Here is a 21194-nt window from a genome sequence, read left to right as displayed (position 1 = left end):
TTGCCTCTGTTTGAGTGACTCTTTTCAACAGAAGAGTGTGCTGTTCCCCCGCAGGTCGGAAACCGTGAGAATGTGAATCCAATTTCATCAACCTTATTAAAATATGTAGGGACTTGGGTCTTCTTAGGTACAAATCAGTCTAGAGACTTAGAAGCATTTGTTAGCAGTGAGGCCGCTGAAGGTTTTTAATAATAAAATTACAAATACCCTGTCTAATTGTAAGTATATGACTTTTATGCTCGGTTTTTAAGGGGAAGAATACTTTTTTTTTTTTTTCATGAGGAAAAGTAACTCCGCCAGAGCACCTTCTGTGATTAGCGCTATTGTATTCTTAAATTTTGATTGATAGAGATAATAGTTTTCACTTAAAAATACAGACAGGTACTTTAACTTTCCATGACAATAGCTATTTGCATTTCTTTTATCTTTTTGTTTAACATTTATGGGGGCTGGGATGGATTTGATTATTAACTCTTGTTGCACACACTCCGCGTAAATCTAAAACAAAGGCTTTGTTAGAGCTTCAAAGAGAAAACAGCAAATATTGTTTTTAGGCTTCAACATTTAAAGCCTGCTAAGGGATACCTATAAAATATTTTCACAGGACCATGACCAGGGTTTTGCTTTCCTTTAAGGTAAGAGAGAGTGCGTTTTCTCCAAATGAGATGGGCCAACATGGAGTTGCGGGGGGCCTGAAGTAATTCCACAGGCAAGCCTCGGCCAGGTTTTGCCTGTACCATGGGGCTTACTTCATGTAGAGCAGTTCAGATTCTTCTTACTAGAATGGACCCCAAGTTAGGTCCTCTGATTTAGTTGAGGGTCCCAGAGGGTGGGGAGAAAGGAAGTAAAATGATCCTCGCAGCAATAGGAGGGGGACGTAGGTGCAGTGATGGATCCCCTGTGGTAGATTTTTCTTTGCTAAAGAGAAGTAAAAGAGATGTGGCCCTTTGTAAACCAGCAAACCTGGGTGATGGCCAGGGTCGCCTCTGGTCCCAGAGACCTGCTCGACACAATAGTTTTCCTTTTCTTTCTTTTCTTTCTAATTTACTTCCTTTTCCTTACCCCCCCCCCCGACCCCTGCCCCTGCCCGTGTACTCTCCCTGTTTCTTTCCTTCTTTTCTCACTTCCTTCCCTCCCTCCTTCCTCTTTCTTATTGTAAGCCTGACTCAGTATTTGAAGTTATTAGAGCAGAGGAAAAAAAAAAAAAAGACGTTCAGGTTGATTTCTAAGTGGATTTTCTTGTCTTGAGTGCAAGAAAATGAAGTGACCCTTGTATTATCATTTCTCAGCTAGTCGAGTTTGTGTTGAAGATAGTTCTGTTTTTCTAGGACATCTTTGAAAAACAAGACAGAAAAGCCCACATGAGTTAAGATTCACAGGTTAAAGAGACAGCCATCTCTTGGAAACTGGCCCTTTGAGATTTTCTGTTTTCTCAGATGAAGTATATGTCATTTGATGGGGATATTTGGGAGGATGGGAAGTTTGAACCCTGTTTCTCTGGACTTCGAGAGAAGGGTTGCTCTAGCTAGAGATGAAACTCCTAACTGCCACCTTCATCATGGCTCAGGAGCTGGCGTTCATCATCCTCGCATCCCAGGGACACTGACACACAGTAGGTTCTCAGCCAGCATTCGCTGGGCTGAAGGTTGCAGTGAAATAAGGTGGCTCTCCTTCACAGTCTCTTGTATACTTGTACAAAATGAAATATAACGCTGAAATCCTGATGCAAATCATTTCCTTGAGTTGGCCATGAAAAAAGAGGGAGAAATATTTTTAATGGCAAAAAATAGAGCGTATATTGTTCATTTTTCTTCTTGTGAAATAAAATCACACCTCCATGTTTACCTGCACCTCGTTTCCAGCTAGGCCATACCAATGGGCAGGATCACACTGGTTAAATTAAGGGCAAATATACTGATAGAAAGTATGAAATTGAAGCACTGTAGTAACCTAAGGGGTCTAGAGAGTGAAATTCCTAATGGGGAATAGGGGGAACTGGGGAGACAGAGGAAGAGGAAGGTACATTAGTCTCCTAACCTAGGGATCTCAGCTGAAGAGTAATGTCGTGGTCAAGGTCTTTACGGTCATCAAATAGCTTTAGGGTAAATAACATTATCACAAACAATAGTTAAGAGGTCACGCTCAGAACATTTTCTGGTGTTCACAGGCTCTTAATTGTACAGAGAATGACATAAAGGAAAATAAGTGATTTCTATTTACCGTATCCCTGGCTCACCTTTAAAAACCTAAAACCAATAGGAAACTTAAGAAGGAGAGAAAAAGAAAAAAAAAAAAAAGAAATTCATTTGGTGCCAGCATTTTTTCTAAGAGGAGACAAGGGGGCTGCAGGGCAATATTTTTCTTTTTCTTTTTAACTTAAAAGCGTTACATAATCGTTTAATTTTTACTTTTGGTGCTTGTGCTGCCAGTAAACATGCAGGTATGTAGTTGATATATTTGATAAGGTGAAGCGTTTTGTTTTGTTCTGTTTTTAATAGCAGTTTTGGAAATGGAAGTTTTATGCTTTGGAAAAAATGAAATGCAGATTTTTCTGCTAGTTGTTGATTTCTGATTCTTGTAGGCTAGTAATGAGGCAGACTCAGGCCCCAGAACTACTCCCTAATTTTCTTGTCTATTATATTGACACATTTCATTTAATTTAGCATGATGGCAAACAGCTGTTGAACTATTAATCTTTTCTCAGCAAAGCTGGAAAAATATCTTTTAGATTACTTTGCTAATGTATACTAAAAACTAAAATCAACAGAAATAAATTAATGAGTGGTCAAATGTACATTTGCATTAAAATTTATGGAACTTCAAAATGGAAGAAAATAGGGTTTGTATCCCACTGCCAATTTTTTATGTCTAAGTAAAAATTAAATGTAGCCAAATTTGTATTGCTTTAGTGATTATAAGTTGGAGGGTCAATTGTATAATATTGTTATTATTAATTTTTTTCCTCCAGGGAAAAATTACGCTCATAAAATCTGTGAGGGGGAACCAGCTTATACTTTTGCTCTGTGTTCACTTACCTACTGTTCTAGGTAGCTATAGGTGAGTAGAGAAACAGACGCAGTACTTACCTGGATATGTTCTGCAGGTTTGAATACAACACTAGAGATAACTTTATTCAAAGTAGGCATTTTCAGCAGTTTTTTTTGTTTTGTTTTTTTTTACAGACATTAAATTTTAACAAGGTGCAATTGTTTGCCAGGCCTATATGATCTTTGCAATGCAATCTTATCTGCATTGCAAAGTCTGATACTATAGACCTGACTGCCAAAAATGCAAAAATAGATGCAACTCAATAGATAAAAATGAAAATTAGTTTAGAGTGCACACGTTGGAAAACATCTCAAGTGAAAAGGAGGGAGAAAGGGCGTTCTTGCCCTGAATTGAGTAGGGTCTGCCAGAGTTCACTTACTTTCCATTTAAGATTGGATGAGTGGTGGAGATGGAAATTTCTGTTGTGTGAGACGGCTGCCGGGCCTCGTGTCTCATGAGCTCTTCTTATTGGCGTGGGGCGGGGCTGCTTTGTAGATCTCAGCATTACCTCGAGGACCCGACCATCACAGCTCTGTTTTCTTATCACCGTTTGCGCTCTAACCAAGTTCTCACCGCTGGAGAAACCAATCCCTGGCGACACACCTCAGCAGTAAAGCACACGATTTTCATTTTCGATTTGAATTGTTTTGTGTCAAAACAAAAAGGTTTGGGGCAGGTTGCAAAACAGTAATTTCAAGTCCCAGAGCTAGGGTTTTCCCCCACCCAAATGGTGAACATTTATGGTGAAAACCTCCAATTTCCTCTTACAGTAAACATGAAAATTATGATTTCACTCAGAGCCTGCATTTTTTCCCAATCTTAATGGCAAGAATCTGCATACACTTGCTTGTGGAAATGTCATAAATTGGCCTCCGATCAATTCCTCAAAGATAGTACACACCAAAGTACCACTTTCAAATTTTTAGCCCTAGTGAAATAAGATTGAACTCTTCTCGATGATGTTTGCCTTTCCACATTCAGGGCCGAGGGATGAGCAGAGATATATTCTGTATCAAATTTGAACCACTTCATTACATATTGTTCTGAAGAGTAAGCAAAAGGATATTAATGTTTTAGTAAAAAGATGGTATGACTTCACCATCTTAAGAAAACATACGTATATATGAGCATTTGGTCAATTGATGTGGAATGAATCCTGTACCCTGTTGGTAACTTGATCTAAATTAATAAACAAATGTTTTTCTTTTCCCTTGTGCCATATGTTGATCCCAGTTACATGGGCAGAGAGAGGCAGCTTGTAATGTTTCTTAAAGGATTATACGCTGTTTTGCATAAGGGAGTATGCAGATGCAGGAGTTAGATGTGTTCCGTGCTTCCTTTGTGTTTTAGGAAGCTTGATTTCAATTGTTGATTTCATCTGACACGAGCCATTTTTACTGAACTTAGTAGGTCTGGTAGAAGTACACTAAGTGGAAAACATTGTGTGAACAGCTTTCACCCACCGATGAACCCCACCCCCACCCCTCCGCAAGCTGAAAATTGTGGTGCTTTTATTCATTTTGAAAGGTCCAGAGTGGCATAAAGCATCTTGTCTATAAGAACTAACGCTCTTGCAAGGGGAAAAAAAATAAGCCTCTGCTTTAATGAAATTAGAGATGTCGTGGATGTTAACCAAACAAAGACACGTTCAAGTAGCAGTCTGGTTTCCAAAAACAAAGGCCTATGACTCACATGTTATTCCACATGAAATAAATTGATAGACAACAAGATGAGAAAAAGTTCATAGGCAAAATGTGAAATGCTTCATCTTGACTTTTTCCGTCCAAGTTGTTGTTATCGTCTTGAAGAGCCTCAAAGGCACATGGTCCACTAAGTGGAGGTCTTGACACTGGTTTTTATTAACTCTGAGAGTCTTTTGCCATTAAATAGAATTGAGTTCTTTGGTTGGTTTTCTTGCATCTCTCCCAGGCAAATAGGTGGTTGCTACTGTGTCTTGACATTCAGATTTTGATATTCTCTTTTGTTTTCAGGGTAAGAAGTGACCTTTTGAGGTGACTATAACAGAAGATTGCTTTACAGAAGCCAAAAAAGGTAAATGCAAATATGATTAGTGGAATTACATCTAGGACTCTATCTACCAACTTCTAGGCATCTTAATTCAGTTCTTTTCGGATCTACATAATTATCAAATATACATGTATTTATTTGTGTGTAAGTGTGTATGTAGCATATTTTCGGAGGCCTTTAAAGAAAAGATTGCTCTTAACAAATGGTTCACATAGTCACATTCCCCCCCCCCCCCGCCAAATATTATCAAACTTTTCCCCTGTTTGTGGAAGTCGAATTTTTTTTTTTTTTTTTTTTTTTGGTTGTTGACTTGGTAGGTTTAAAGTTAGAAAGGAATATTCACATCACAAAAGTGGTGATTCATAAAATTAACTTGCTGCAAACAGGAGTAACGCATGTCCGTCTTCTGTGCTGAAGTGGTGTCATCCGGTGGATGTTCATCTGGCTGCTTTATAATCCCTTCTTTCAGAAATTAATAGTCAGGCACCATAGCAACACGCCGCGTTGTTGTCACTGCCGTGTGGCGTGGGGCATGTCCCTGTGACGTCGGCGCTCAGCTGCCTTGTTCTCTTGACCTTGCTTGAAAATCAAATGAGTACTTGATTTTAAAATTAGAAGTTTTCATAGAGACTAGTGTAGCTTGAGGAATTAAAGCTAAGTTAAATTTTCTCAAACTCACTTTTGGGAGCAGGGGCAAAAAAAAGCACTCTGGTTGACGGTTCTGGAGGCTACATTTTTTTTTTTTTGATTCCCAAAGTATGTCTCCGGTGAGGGCAGAGGTCGCGTCCCTCAAGCTCGTCTTGCAGGTCACTTTCAAGTCTGATGTTTCTCAAGGAGCAAGCGTCTTCATTTTATTTTTGAATCTTGGCCAGTGGTGTTTGCATTTGATTGAGTAGATTTGTGCCTGCTTTAAAACACTTACTTGCCAGCCTGGTTACTACACAAAGCCTTTGCTCAGATCTTACCAAATTAGAGTTTATGAATTTGTAAGATACAGACTTCTTCTTCTTCAGTTGAGCAAGGTTTTCTGTGAAACTTTGCTAATGTGAAGATTCTTAGATCGGTTTTGTTTTTAATCTCACCCAGGGTTTGGGGGTTCTAGAAGGCACTATCAAGGTAGGGATTTGTTTTTCCAGTTGCATTCTGGCACATTTGATTTGGGCCCAAAAAATCCAACCAACTTTCCTCATTTCACTATCTTTGTTGTTTAAATTAAACCATGTGGGAAGCACCTCATTGACCTCCAAAGAGGATATATTACCTTTCAGATGTTCTGGCATGGAAAAGGTTGATTCCAACCAGTCATTGGGGCTCTCAGGTCCTACCTCGCATGATTTCTGGCAAAGCACTTCCCAGTTTCCCAGTTTTAGTCTACTTCAGGGCTCTGCAGCCGCCTTCTGTAAAAGGCCATCCAGTCACTATTTCCTGTTTTGTGGGCATTTTGTCTCTGCCACGGTTAGTCAGCTGCATGTTGTGTGTTCTGGTCTCTGTGATCCCTGCAAGATCTCAATCCAAGGTGTTCCTCATTGAAAACCATGCCAGGTGCTGAACTCATTTTGTGCTGTTAGCAAAGGTTTCTGGTGCAGCTAAAAATTGTGATGAAACAAAGCTGGAAAAGTGGTTGAAAAGATGAAATATCCCTCCAGCTCCAAAAATGGGCTTAATGAGTAGGTTTTCATTGTTTTATTTGGAATCACCTGTAAGCATAAATTATTTTTCTCCTGACTGATGTCATTATGATGACCATGCTTACACCCATGACGTGAAAATATTTGAATTTGTGCAGTATGATGTTTCCCAATTCCATGATACTGTTCAAGGTTAAAGATATCATGAGTCAAGGGCAAGTTTGGGGGAAAAAAAAAGTTTCCAGGAATTTGTCATTAGTTGACTAAGAAAGGTAGTCCATGCGGAGGAAAAAACAAGCTTTTTTATAATTACTGTCAAGAACATGGTGTATTATGTAGTATCCAGCAAATCAGGAACGCTTTGTCAAATTTAAGGAGAATAGAAAAATTTTGTCCTCCTGATGCCTCCTTTCATGAAACAAAGGAAGCTGAACAACGAATTCATCTAATTTTTCTTTTTGTCTTGACTGCTAGGAATCTCAGAGTAAGAGTTTTTGCTTAAGCTTAGTAGTATTTTTTAACTTCAACTTTTTGTTGTTGATATTCTGCTTTTAAGTCAACTTCATTTTTCCTACTCCCAATTAACATTTTATTATTTAACTGTTTTTCTTCTACAATATCAATTCCATTTGTGTTTTGACTCCCTTTTCAGTTTTTTTTTAGAAATAAGAAATAATAACTTACATGTACTCTTTTACCTTTTAACAAGCTCAAGGATCCTTCAAAAACTAATCCTTACATATCTTGACCTCTTATATATGAAGGAAAAAAAAGATTTGTTAAAAATATAAAATCTAAAAAAATTTATAAAATGGATAGAATGCTTAGTGTTTCCTCCCAGTGAACAAACCTTAAACAAAGATACTGTGCTGCCCAGTGATGGTCAAGAGACCAGCACCATCTTCCACAGTACTCACAGGATAGAGATTTCAGATACCAGGAGCTCCTCAGTCAGTGGCATGCCCAAATTCGCAATCTGGGACTCATTAACAGTCAGCATAAATGCACATAAATGTGCCTACAGTGGCACTCTGGGAACAACTGGTTATGTGCATAAAAGTGGCCAGGAAAATTCAGAAAGCCAGATGAAGACATTTTTCCAAGTTAGACTCAGAGATCTGAAGGATCATACATAACACTCATCATACTTGGTAGTGATAGAACAATCTCTTCCAGGTAGATGTGAGCACTTTACAAAATGGGTCTGGTTGCGGGCATCCCTGAGAGGCAGCCGGTAATTATTATAATCCCCACTTTACAAACTGGGAAACCGGTCACATTAGTAGCTTATCCAAGGTCATGTAAAATATCAAGACTGGAGCTAAAAAGACAACGTGCTCTGGTCGCAATTATATTGATGCCATTCTATCATGGCTGCCTTGGTTTGGTGGTTTAATATATAGGTTTCTGTGTCATTTTTTTCCCTGCTTCCCCCAAACATTTGCAATTCACCCACACAGGTTTTTGCTAAAACTTCAAATCCAATTTGTGAAATTCATTGTCTTGGATTCAGTTCTGAATGACAGTGGGAGTTAATTGATGATAATCACGAAGCTCATATAGATTACAGTTAAATGGTTATTCTTTAAATATTGGTCATCTTCAAACTTCATTTTTTGTGTTGCTTCAGTTTTATAGTCAACTTGTTAATGAGAAAGTTAAAAAACAATCTAAAAGAAAGGGTGATCGTTGCAGTTTTTCTTCCACCCCCAATTTGAGCTATTTTTTTGTTAGATTAAGGGATGATAAGGCATCTTTATAGACTTCACTCATTGTGTCTTACGTATTACAAATTATTTCTTGGTTACAAACAAAGTTAAAAATAGCTATCCAGCCATTTTAAATGTATTCATTGGTTCTTTTGAAAGTGTATATTTACGCGATTCAAATGTTTACTTAATGACGACGATATTCTGAGTTAAATCCATTCAAAATGACCTCTTTATAGCATTAAGCATTTGAATTATTTGCCTATTCATGAAGTTGTTATAAAGACACTGGGAAAGAGTGATACCAGCTGACCACGTTGGCTGAAACGACTAGTCAGTCAGTTTAGTTAAGCGTTGAATTCCATCCTGCCTCCCCTTCACACTCATATACCCATGCCTGGGTTGTAACACTCAGAGTTAAAGACTAGGCTGATATAACATAAAGACTCCAACATACAATGGCTTAAATCAAATAGAAGTTTACTTCCCTGTCTCATCTAATAATCTGGCCAGTCTAGCTTGACTGGATGGGTTCTTTCTCTTTTGTGCTTCTCTACTTTGGGCCTTTGTCCTTATCTACATGGTTGAAATACAGTGAAGTCCAAGGCAAGCAATTTTCTTTGAAGCAAATGATTTAAAAATTGCACACATCACATCCATTGACGTTTAATTGGTAAGATTATGATCATTTCACAAGAAGCTGCAAGGACTGCTGGGAAATGTCTCTAGCTGGGTAGCCAGGAGCATGGGAGAATTGGAGAACAGATTTAAGGGGACAGTTAGGATACCAGCAACTTGATTGGTTGAAATGCCTCAGTCCAGTAATTTCATTCATTCATACATACATACAAATGTACATACTACATGCGTATATATGTTAATTCTTACTGCAGGTATTTATTGATGATTGTGTGCTAGTTGCTAGGATCATAGCACTACATAAGAAGGATACTGTCTCTGTCCTCCTAGAGTTTATGTTGTAAAGGGGAAGACAGACATTATGGATGATGGTGACAGGTATTCGGAAGGGCAAATATTGGTTGCTATGAGAAAGTGTTCTCTAACACGGAGACCAGGGTGTCAGGAATTTATGTATTTTACTATTATCGGAAAGCTAAGTTAGCCTAACTTGATTTCCTTGTATCTTTCATGCCAGTGTTGTTGTGAATGTTATCAGGCATGTTAATTTTTTGTTAATAGCTTTATTGAGATATAATTCACACACATTACAGTTCACTCATTTGAAGTGTACTGTTCAGTGGTTTTTAGTATATTCACAGAGTTTGTAACCATCATCACAATCTAGTTTTAGAACATTTTCATCACCTCAGAGAGAGACCCCCACACCCACTAGCAGTTAATCCCCTCAACCCAGCCCCTGGCAACAACGAATCTACTTTCTGTCTGCAGAGTTTTACCTTTTCTGGATATTTCACATAAATGGAATCGTACAATATGTGGTCTTTTGTGACTGACTGCTTTCCTTTAGCATAATGTCTTCAAGGTTCATCCAAAGCATTTAAATTTTTAACTGTCTTACAACCTCAGAGTTGTATGAGTTCTTACTCCTAAATCCAGCAAAATGGTGGCCTGAAATATTCTCGCAAGGGATGGCATTGGGGGGGAAATTACTGTTTTCATGCTGTTTATATTTCCATAGAAATAGACTTGGCCTCCCAACAGTTAAACTTCAGAATTTAAATGTTTGCATTTTAAGTTAGCTGTTTTTAAACATTGTTAGCCATAATGCTAAACTCAGTAACTCTGTAAACAAGAGCTGTCTCTCTTGAATGTTCGTTTCAAAGAAAATAAATTTTAAATATTGATTTCCAGAGAAATATGCTCAATAGAGTTCGTTTTCAAGCAGAAGTCACTTGTTGAAATGTACATGAAGGCACGTTTTGTAGTAAAGACAACATTTGCAACAGTTATCAAGTAGCCATATTTTTGCACAGTGAACAGTAAAAATACAAATAACAAATGGTTTTAGTCATGTTTTTTACATGACGTTTTTGCTCTTTCATCTGCCAAGGGCACAGATATCCAAAGTGCCTACCTTGAGCATCTTCGGAAGAAGTTCTCAGCTTAGGTGAAAACCTAACAGCTTACCAGAGATGTAGGAAGTATTGCCTTTCTTTGGCAATTCAAAAATCTCAGAGAAAATCTGAAGCTCAAAAATGTATAAAAACAAAGCCCTGTTTAGGGTAGCACATCTGTGGTAACCTTGACTGTATGCTTTCTAATGTATCTAGTAACATCCAGGACCTTAAAGGAGGAAATGGTATATCAATGGTAGATTCCTTATTTTGAGTCTGTTTTAGAAGTTGACACCTTCTGCCCAGGGCTGAGTTTGGATTTGAGGTTGATGGTGTCTTTTTAAAAGTCTGTTGGTGAGTAGGGCTTTCATAAACGGAAAATGAAATTAATCATTTAAGTTTGTACTTCTCTGTCCTTGATCTGAACTATTGTACTTCCATGGCCTTTGCATGGGTTGAGAGTGAGGGGGGAGAAAAAGGAAAAACTTGAAGTATTTGTGCTCTCTTCAGATGCACTCTTTCTGAAGTGTGAAGATTATGCAGACTTTCCCTTGTATGTTGTATATTAGCAGGTATATGGTATATAATGACAGGTAATTCGATGTTTTGTTAATTATCTGACAGTGGAGTGAGTTATTTAAAATTACCTTTTAATTTAAAAAACTCTTGCATCATTGGATATGGATTGTGATGATTTCGGTTCATGGATTGGCATGCATCTTCACTTCCTCACCCTTTCCTCCAGCCCGCTCTTTTCTGGAAGTCAGTTTCTCTTTTAAAGGATCATGAGCAGTCCCTGTAGGCCAAAGGAAGTGTCTTAAAATCCATTCATTACAGATGACATTTCTTTAAAGTTAATTTAGAGCAGTGATTTTCACAGGGCACATGGGGACCCATTTGTGGATTGGGAAATCAATTCAGTGGGCTGTGCCCAAGAATTAAAAAGAAAAATAGAATAAGTATACAATAGAGCAGAAAAAAAATAAGAGTAGAATAGACCTGCACTGTCTAATATTGAAACCACTGGCCACATGTAGCTATTGAGCCCTTGAAATGTGGTTAGCCCAAACTTACATGCTGTAAGCTTAAAATCCACAAAGCCTTTCGAGGAGTTTGTATGGAAAAAAGAATGTGAAATATTTGAAATCACTCTCTTATTGATTACACATTAAAATGAGCATAGTTTAGATACATTGGATTAAGTAAAATATTAATTTCAAGGTTTCTTTTGACTTTCTCCAGTGTGGTTACAATTACTTATGTGGCAGGCATTGTATTTCTCTTGGGCAGTTTTGCTGTAGCTGATGGGGAATAGAGCAGTGAATGACACAGCGACAAGGCCTCTGCTCATGGCTCTAGGGGGTGTGGACAGGTAGGGGAACATAATAAATAAATATGAGGTGACAGGTGTGGTGGAGAAATTATAGGCGGATAAGGGAGGTCCAATTGCCAGAGGGAAGGGGGTTGCAACTGTAGCTAGTCAGGGTAAGTCTAACTGAAGCACAGGCATTTGAGCAAAGAATAAGGCATGTTCTCAAAAGAGTACGTTGGCCACTGTGGCCAAACCAAAGTCATCCAAGGAGGAGAGTAGTGGGGGACAAGGACAAGGAGTAACAGGGCCAGACCTAGTAGGGCATTAAGGCTCACTGGACTCTTAATCTCTTAGTGAAGTAGGGAGCCGTGGATAGGCTTTGAGATGGGACAAGATGTGAGTCACGCTTTAAATGGATCACTCTGGAAACAGGTTTTTTTGGGGTTTTTAAAAATAAATTTATTTTATTTATTTATTTTTATTTTTGGTTGTGTTGGGTCTTTGTTGCTGTGCACGGGCTTTCTCTAGTTGTGGCGAGCGGGGGCTACTCTTCTTTGCGGTGCGCGGGCTTCTCATTGCAGTAGCTTCCCGTTGCGGAGCACAGGCTCTAGGTGCGCGGGCTTCAGTAGTTGCAGCATGCGGGCTTCAGTAGTTGCAGCACGCGGGCTCCAGGGCACACGGGCCTCAGTAGTTGTGGTGTGCAGGCTCAGTAGTTGTGGCTTGTGGGCTCTAGAGCGCAGGCTCCGTAGTTGTGGCTCACGGGCTTAGTTGCTCCGCGGCACGTGGAATCTTCCCGGACCAGGGCTCGAACCCGTGTCTCCTGCGTTGGCAGGTGGATTCTTAACCACTGCGCCACCAGGGAATCCCTGGAAGCTGTTTTGAAAGTAGACGGTGGGTGGGTGAGGTGATAGGCAAGAAGACGTGTTAGGAGTCCACTGTGATAATTCCCAGTGAGACAGGGTGACGGCCAGGATCAGTGTGGCAGTAGAGGTGGCAGGGGATTTATGAAATTCTAACAAATTTAGTTTGGTAGTTATATTTGGAATTTATCTGTAGGTAGAATCCAAGGATTTCCTGGTGGAATGGATGTGAAGTTTGAAAACAGTTGCATCAAGGATGACTCCCAAGATTTTTGTCTTGTGTGATGGGGTAGTATCAACTGATGGATTGACTGTGGTTAGAAAGAAAGAAGTCAGATAGAAGACTGAGGACTTTCAGTTTAAGCAGCTGCTGGAAGGATGGGGCTGGCAGTACCCAAAATATGGAAGCCTGTGGGGGAACAGGTTTGGGGGTGTTAAAGGAAAAAATTATTTAATTTCACTCGTTAAAGACGGTAGCGCCTTCTTTATTCGGGACCTTCCCAATAGGTGTAGGGAACGCTGCAGTGAGGTTTTATAGGAGGAAGAAGAGACTGACCTCACCTCAGTTACAGCATGGGCAAGTGAGAATTTATAGCCAAGAAGCAGGGTGCGGGGGGAGGGGGCGGTCAGTAGATGGACAGTTTCCGGAAGGAAACATCAGGAGTAAGGGGGGATTCTGGCTAAACTGATCTAACAAGATTCTTGCTGAAGATAAGCTAGGGTGACTCGACATCACCTGGAGGATGGTGGCGAGTGAGGAACCCAATCAGATATCGAGGGTGATCAGATATCAAAGGTGAGAGAGTTCTGGTTAAGCTGACTGAGCAGGGTTCTTGCTGAAACTGGGCTTTACAAGGAAGTGCACAGATGGCTTCAGAAGCCTGATTCAAGTTTGGTCAAGCCAAGCATCTTTGTCGAGAGTGGACAAGGGAAGCAGGGGATACCAGGAGTATAGCTGTAGACATGTGAGGTTGGAGTGGCTTATTTCTCACCCAGACTGAGATATCAAGTGGGCATTTGGATATGTGGGTCTAGAAATGTCTTAGCTAGGGCTATACGTTGAGGCTTTATAAGAATATAAGTGTCAGTAAAGGCATGAACCTAGATGAGCTCACCAAGGCGGGGGACAGTGGTGTCGATAAAGAAGAGAAGGGCTCCAGGATGTGGGTTCTGAAGCCAACGCCATTAAAAGATTTGAGCATAAGACACGGAGGAGAGGTCAAAGACAGGAGGAAAACTCCGGGACTCCAGAGAACCAGAACCCCACTGAGGACATTGTTTAAAGGAGGCGAGCATTGGCACTTGTATACAGTGCTGCGCAGAGGTCAAAAGCAATGGTGACAGAGAACTGACCATTGGGTTTCTGAACGTGAAAGTCATTGATAACCTTAACAGGAGCCAAAAATGGTTGAATCTCACTCCTGGCTTCATACAGCTACCTGTCTGCTTTTGGAAATTAGGCATCTAGAATGATTTTTCCAGGAATAATGCCTGCTCAGCACTCTTATTTGTTAAGATCATCGCATGTGCCTCCACCTCTTGCAGCCCCACTCGGACAGGGTCTAACTCTGACCTTTAGGTCATAGGACAGCCTGTGGGAAGTGATCAGAGAAAAACTCACTGTTTCCTCATGGAATCCTGTGCATTTTGCGCCATGCAACTCATTCTCTAATCCGATGGTTCAGATATTAAATACAAATAAAAGGCAAGGGTAAAAGGAGATGTATATTTACATCTCGAACTTAAAATACGTTGTCTTTAATCATCTAAAGTACATCATAGCTTGGTGTGGTTAACCTGATCTCTAGATTAGTAAAGTACTAGTTGGTGCCTGAGCCACACATGAGTCTATCATCTTTACCTTATACTAATATAGGTAGTCTTTGATGGGTTCATCCATCTTTCAAATTAACTAAGAGCATCAAAGACTCTGGCTCATTCAAAAATTCTGAAACAGTTGAACATTTTCGAGATTTCTAGGCTGATCCCAAATCTTCGAGCATCTAGGAAATTGTAGGTAAAATAATGAAAAACATACATTGTCACTTTTTAGATACTAAATACCATTAAGGTGGTATTGGGTGAGGTAAGAGTATCCTCTCTTTGTGGAAGATGATAAATGTACTTCTTAATTTTTTTTCATGATAAAATGGCATTAAAAGAAATTAGAAGAGGATGAAAATGTAGGAGGAAAACTTTCACTGGTGACCTCACCTAAATAGTTCAACATTTTATCTGTATCCTGCCAGTGTTTTGTATATATAGATTTGTTTATATGTACTACTTGTACTGTATATACTATTTTGTTTCCTGCTTTTACCCTTAAAATATCATGAGTGTTTTCCCAAGTTATCACTGTTATATCTCGGTCTTATTTTTAGGGTATCTTGGTGACTTCCATTCGTGTGTTATCTATTCCTGCAAGGATGGGTCTTCTGATTCCCTCCAGTTATTAATGATGGCCAGTGTGCCTGTGTAGGATGTCTCAAGATAGCTCAGTCTCTTGAATTAGTTTTAGAAATACCATGTTGGGATTTTAGGTTATCACTCAGTTTCTCCCTCTACTTTTAAGTAATATTAACATTAATTTGAGACACATAAAATCATCCCCTGGTGTCGACTGCATGTGTTTTCCATAATAAGGTGAGGAACACTTTGCATTAACTTTGATTTCACAATTTCTGGACTTAAGGTCACTCGGCATTTTTCTCTTCTGATCTGATATTTCCCACTTCCCCAACTTGATTTCCACCATGGGAGCAGGGAACTTTGCCTCCTTTCAAGGGACAGCCATTCATCCTCCCTTTGTTGCGTTATCCCAAATATCACTCCTTCTCTTTTCCCAGAGCAAGCCATTAATTTACTTTGCCTGCATTTGCATCTCCAAAATTTGCTTTGGTTGAGTTTTGGTCAGTTCACTCTGGAAAATTAAAATGTCTTTACCGCTTTTAAAGTATAAAATTTAAGTTTACTTGCATGCCATACCTTAGGGGTACTGTCATTAATTGTTTAGGCAACACATATTTATTGAGTTCCTGGGAGGTTCATGGTGTGTTTAAAATTGAACTGTGTACCTCTATCCTTTGTGGCCATTCCCCTATCTAGTACTGAAATCCCCAAATGGCCGCTCAATGAAGTATTCTTAGATTTATAACTTCAGAGAGAACCAGGGAATGTTAGCCTTCTCTGGTCAATTCCTTGTAAGTTACTGAAGATGAAACTAAGACCCAGAAAAGGAAAAAGATGTTCCCCTGGCCACCCCGTAATTGTAGCTGTCTGTTTTGGGATTCCCTCTCTCTTCTAATATACCTCTTCCTTCCTTTTATGATACAATATCAAAAACAAGTGGAAATGTTAAAATTTCACTATTAAAAAGTTCACTGTTTAAAAAAAATAGACCTGATGAAAACCAAAATGTATTTTTTTATATAGATGGCCCTTTCTTAAGTTTCATTTCCAACGCACTCTCCTTTTTCCAGCTGTGTTAAGGGAAATTACACCATTTACAAGTGTTTAAAAATATTAAATATGAAAAACAGCATCTAAATATGTTAATTCAGAAAATGCCCACTTTTCACTTCCCCTCCCTCCCTCATTTCCTCCTTCCCTCCTGCTCCAGCTTCTAAATCTTCTTCTTTTTCTCCCCCTCCTCTCCTCCCCCCTCCCCCTCCCTCCCCTCCTCCCCTCCCTCCCTCTCTCCCTCCCTCCCCTCCCCCCCTCCCTCCCCCTCCCCTTCCCCCTCCTCCTCCTCCTCCTTTCTCTCCATCTTCCTCCTCTTCTGCCTCCTGTTCCTTCTTCTCTTCCTCCTTGTCCCTCCTCCTCCTCCCTTCCTCTCTCTCCCTATCTCTGTCCTTCCTCTGAAGCCTGATTTTTTTTTTAACAAGGATATTTAATGAAGACGTGTGTAATGTTAGAATCTTTCTGCCAGTTGACAACTACTGTGCATTTTTTAAATAGTTGAGTAGTGTACATAGCATGAGAATTTAGGTGTCCACTCTCTCCTTATCTGACTGATTAACCCCAGTGAGCCACTCCCTTGTGACATGTGTTTTTCCAAAGACTGAGACACAAAAAAAGGATTATAAGATGTGTTGGTCATTGTTTTTGAGGTGCACACTGTCTAACTAATTGGAACTGCTTAGCTCTGAAGTCTCTCTCCCCCTCGTTCTGGAATGGGGTTGACATCCTCTCTTTATTTCCTTATGTGGGATCAAAACACATAAAGACCAGTATAGAATTGTCACCTTGAAGGGTCATATAATTTCATTAGTTTAGTTCTTATAATGTTATTAGTAATAAAACATAGAATAGGAAATTCTTGTAAACTTCATTTTTTTTCTGATTACAAGTGTAAAAACCAGCTCATTATAGGGAATTTGAAATTGGAGAAAAGTTGACCAAACACAAAAGTAAAAATAATCAAGAATCCTGACCCTGGGAATAACATATAGTTTCTTCAATTCCTTTTTCATTGGATGTACACATATTAATGAAATTTAATTAACTCTTCTTCAGTGTTGAGTGTGGGAGTCATTTCCAGTTTTTCTATAATATGTTGCAGTAGGCGTATCTGTGCACAAAAGTTTATCAGTTTCCATTTCTTGAGATATATTCTATAGGGGGAAATTTCTAGAAGAAAAGTTATGGAATTCTTATAGATTTTCCATACATGTTATCAGCGTACTTTTCAAAATGCACCAATTTGTACTTCTACCAATATTGAATGAGAATGTTTATTTCACTGCAACTTTGCCAACACGAAGTTTTATCATTTTTTGTTACCACTTAAATCATAGAAGAAAAAAAAGTGTATGTCTTTTTTTTTCTTGTTCAATTCTTTCGTTACACATAAAGTGCAGAAGTTTTGTTTCTTGAGGCTGTTTATATTTCTTCTTTTAAGTTTTCATAATTTCGGGAGCAGCCAGGGTTTCGAGGAGTGGGAATGGGTGAGTCCAAGGTGCTGGGCAGCTAGAGAAGGGATCCTGTTATGGAGAGGTTACCTGACCATTGGCTCTTCTGTCAAAATTTGCAGAGTAATTCGCTGAGTGCTACATTACAGCTTAGATCTTTGTGCTAAAATACTGAAAGGCTAGACCAGTGGCATTCTGATGCTCCCGAAATCCCATGGAGAGATCTGGGGCTCAGAAGCTTTTCAAAAACTTTGATGCTTTAAGTTCGTTCCTTTATTCAGTGAATAATTATTGAGTGCTTACTTATTCCTGGCACTATGTGGGGCAGCAGGGAATACTTAGTAAGCAAAAAAAGGGAAGTGCTTCTGTAAATAAGGTGGATGTGTACCTCCTTGCTTTATGGTGAGCACAAACAGGACAGATCTGTGTAAAGCATTTAGCCCAATAAGAGCAGCTAGCTGCTGTTCATCTCATATGTCTCTGTTATCATCAGCATCTCAAATTTAAAAACAAAACAAACAAACAAAAAACAGTGTTCAGCCGGATCCCATCTCTATAGTCTCCTTATCACCCGCGGGATAGGGCCTGTGCTCCCCAGCCTGGGAAGTTTCTCTCCATTTCTTTTAGCCTCTTTACCCAGTGAGCTAGTATCTTCCAGCTATGTGGTCCCAGAAGCTTCGAGAGCAGCAGGGCTGTGTCCAGCGAAACAGTAAGACCCTGGGGACAGCCCCTTGGGCTCCAGGGAGCTCCTCTGATTTCCAGCAGTTTCGTAGGGGTGTTGCTGAAGGTTGAGCTCCAAAGGCAGTGAGGGCGCTGGCAGTTGCACTCCCCCGCCCCGGGTGTTTGCTGTCGGTCTCTAAGCCCAACCAGCTGATTCTCATCAACCCTGAATCTAAGGATTAAAAATTACTACATACATACACACATATATCTATGGAAAGGGCACTTCCTCTGCTTTCTCTGTCCTCTCCGAGATTTCCCGCGCTCGGCGCTGGTGGAGGGCAAGCAGGCCCCCAGGCCAGGACCACCCTGGGCCCCTTCTTTGGCTTTCCCCACTCCCCGGAATGCGCTTGGAAACCGTACTCCTGTCTGTGTACTTGCCTGGTTCCTATCACCACCGTTTCAAAACACGACCAGTTTCTAATGGAAAAATAAACATTTCTGATGCCGAAGTGAGGAAGGGGTAGCTCCTTGTTTTGGACCAGTGTGTCCTGCCCCCCACCAGAGAGGGCGTGGTTTGGGGGAGGCTGCGTCTGAGTTCGGATGTGTCCATTCCGGGGCCTGCTTTTGACTTGCTCACTCAGTGGTCCCCATCTGTGACACGGGGACAGTGAAAGGCCCCGTCTCGTCGGTGTGCTGTGAAGATCACAGGAAGAAGAGTGTGGTTAAGTGTTCCTGTTTAGAGTTCTGCACTGGAGACCCTGTCCTGCTACTTTTCAGCCTGGCGATGTTGAGGAAGTAACCGGAACTCTCCAAGCCTTGTTTTCTTTATCTGCAGAACTAGGGACTAAACTAGTACCTCCCCTTTGAGATAGTTGGAAGATGAACTGAGTTATTCCAAGTCACACGTGCTTCGGGCCATGCTTCCTATACAGCAGGTGCTCAATAATGTCAGCTCTTTTTATTGTTAGCTCAGTGCTTGGAATGTAGTAGGTCTTTAAGTATGTTAATGATTTTTACTACTGATTCATTTTAAAGGTAATTAAAATATTTTTAAATGGCTGTTTTTATCAGGGAGCCTAGTGGAAATAGGAATGAAATAGGCTTCTGAATACCTTCCCCCGGCCCCAAAGAGAAAACCAGAACAAAAACTTTAAGATCCTAAGTAGAGAGAAATGGTTTCTGAGTTTTTCAGGATAATATTATATTTCTAAATCATCTTCTTCTGCTTCTCATCACCCATCTGGCATCCACAGGTAAGGAGTGGGCCCATCCAGAGCGATCCACCTGGCTTATTTTTGCCCATTTGAAGCAGCCTCTGAGCTACATTGCAGCTTCAATCTGAGTGCTACAATTGTAGAAGTCCAGGCCATGGACACCCAGATGTTCCTGAGTTCACATGGAGAGATCTGGGACCCACAGCTTTTCGAAACCTAAAGCTTGTGACCGAAATAGTGTGAACAGGTTTTTCAGGGCTGTGCATGGGATTCTTTGGCTCGGGCGTGATTTTATTGTAGCCCTTACACGTGGAGACTGCATTAAAGGGGACTTAGGTCGCGTCCCTAGCACTTTACAGTGAGGAACCTGGGTAGACACTGCACTGAGTGTTCACTGTGTCCAAGGCCAGGGATAGAGAGAGAGACAGAGGCTGAGAAAGGGAGGGGGGGAAGGAAGGGAGTGTGCAGGGCAGGGAGCAGGAATTCCTATCCACGTGGGAGAAAGTGAACTTTCCCACTACTTAGATATGTTTTGAGGGAGCAGAGAGTTGGCTCTTTGGGATACACCTGGCTGGAATGACCTTGACCCCCCACTGTGCCAAGGTGTGCACGTGTGTGCGTGCGTGTGTGCACGTGCATACACCTGCATACAGGGCAGGTGGCGGCAAGCCCTTCCTCTGAAAGCTCCAGCATCCGTCGTTTTCAACAAGGATGCGGGAGATCATCACGAGGGCTGCTTCATGTTCACGAAACCCGGCAAGCAGTTCTCTCTCTGTTCTTCAAACGCCAAACAGGTTGATTTTTCTGTACTTATACATGGTAATTCTCATAAAAACGAACAGTAAGAAAAACAGAAGTGAGAAAGTAAACATTACCGCACATTCACCGCCCCCCCCCAGGATCAGGACTTGGACCATTTTGGAGACAGTCCTTCTAAACATCTCTCTCCTTATCTGTCTGTTACTGAATACACCTGTGCTGTCCAATATGGTAACCAGTTGCCACCAGCAGGTCTTGAGCAGTTGAAATGTGGCTGGTCTGAATTGACATGTGCTGGAAGTGTCAAAGCCACACCAAATTTTGAAAAAAGAGACTGTAAAATATCTCAAGTTTAGAGACTGATTATAGGTTGAAATGATAATATTTTAGATATATTGGATTAAATAAAATATACTATTAAAATTAATTTGCTCCACTTATGAAATGTACCTACTAGAAATGTTTAAATTACATTTGTGGCTCACGTTATATTTCTCTCTGCTAGTTGGGTGTAGGAACATCATAGTTTTAACAGGATGATGCTACATTTTCCCTGTTGTTTTAAATATAAAAATATGTTGTTAATATCTTTCTGTAGCAGTCGATATATGGCAGCGTTATTATTACCTTATAGCTGTGTGTCGATAAGTCACAGTTTATCTAACCAGTCCCACTTTGTTGGTTGTACAAAGTTGTACACATTAATGCTGGTGAACAAGCTTGTGTATTCATCTTTGCAAGCCCATCTGATTCTTTCCGTAGGATAGGGCTTCTCAGCTGGAGGATTGTGGACGTTTTCGTCTGGATGATTCTTTGTTGTGGGAGACTGTGCTCTACATTGTGCGATGTTTAGTGGCTTTCCTGATCTCGACTCACTAGATGTCAGCAGCATGTCTGTCCCCGTTTCCCACCCCCCCCATCCCACCCCCATGCATGACAACCTAAACCATCCCTGGACGTTGCCATGTGTCCCCCTGCGGGGCAGAATGACCCCAGTTGAGAAGCACTGACATAAGGCAAAGTATCA

The 21194-nt window shown here is 40.5% G+C and overlaps 1 protein-coding gene across 3 annotated transcripts in view; it reads left to right on the top strand.

Moving 5' to 3' along the window:
* FOXP1 (forkhead box P1) overlaps positions 1–21194 on the top strand; it is a 585986-nt gene that overhangs the window by 260993 nt on the left and 303799 nt on the right. For all 3 annotated transcript variants that reach the window (XM_036868301.1, XM_036868303.1, XM_036868300.1), the window contains exon 5: positions 5040–5100. The gene's annotated coding sequence lies outside the window, so the exon portion shown is untranslated. The remainder of the gene's footprint in view (positions 1–5039; positions 5101–21194) is intronic.

This window comes from Balaenoptera musculus, chromosome 11 (assembly GCF_009873245.2).
Source record: "Balaenoptera musculus isolate JJ_BM4_2016_0621 chromosome 11, mBalMus1.pri.v3, whole genome shotgun sequence".
NCBI lineage: Eukaryota > Metazoa > Chordata > Mammalia > Artiodactyla > Balaenopteridae > Balaenoptera > Balaenoptera musculus.
This window is presented reverse-complemented; position numbering and strand designations above follow the sequence as displayed.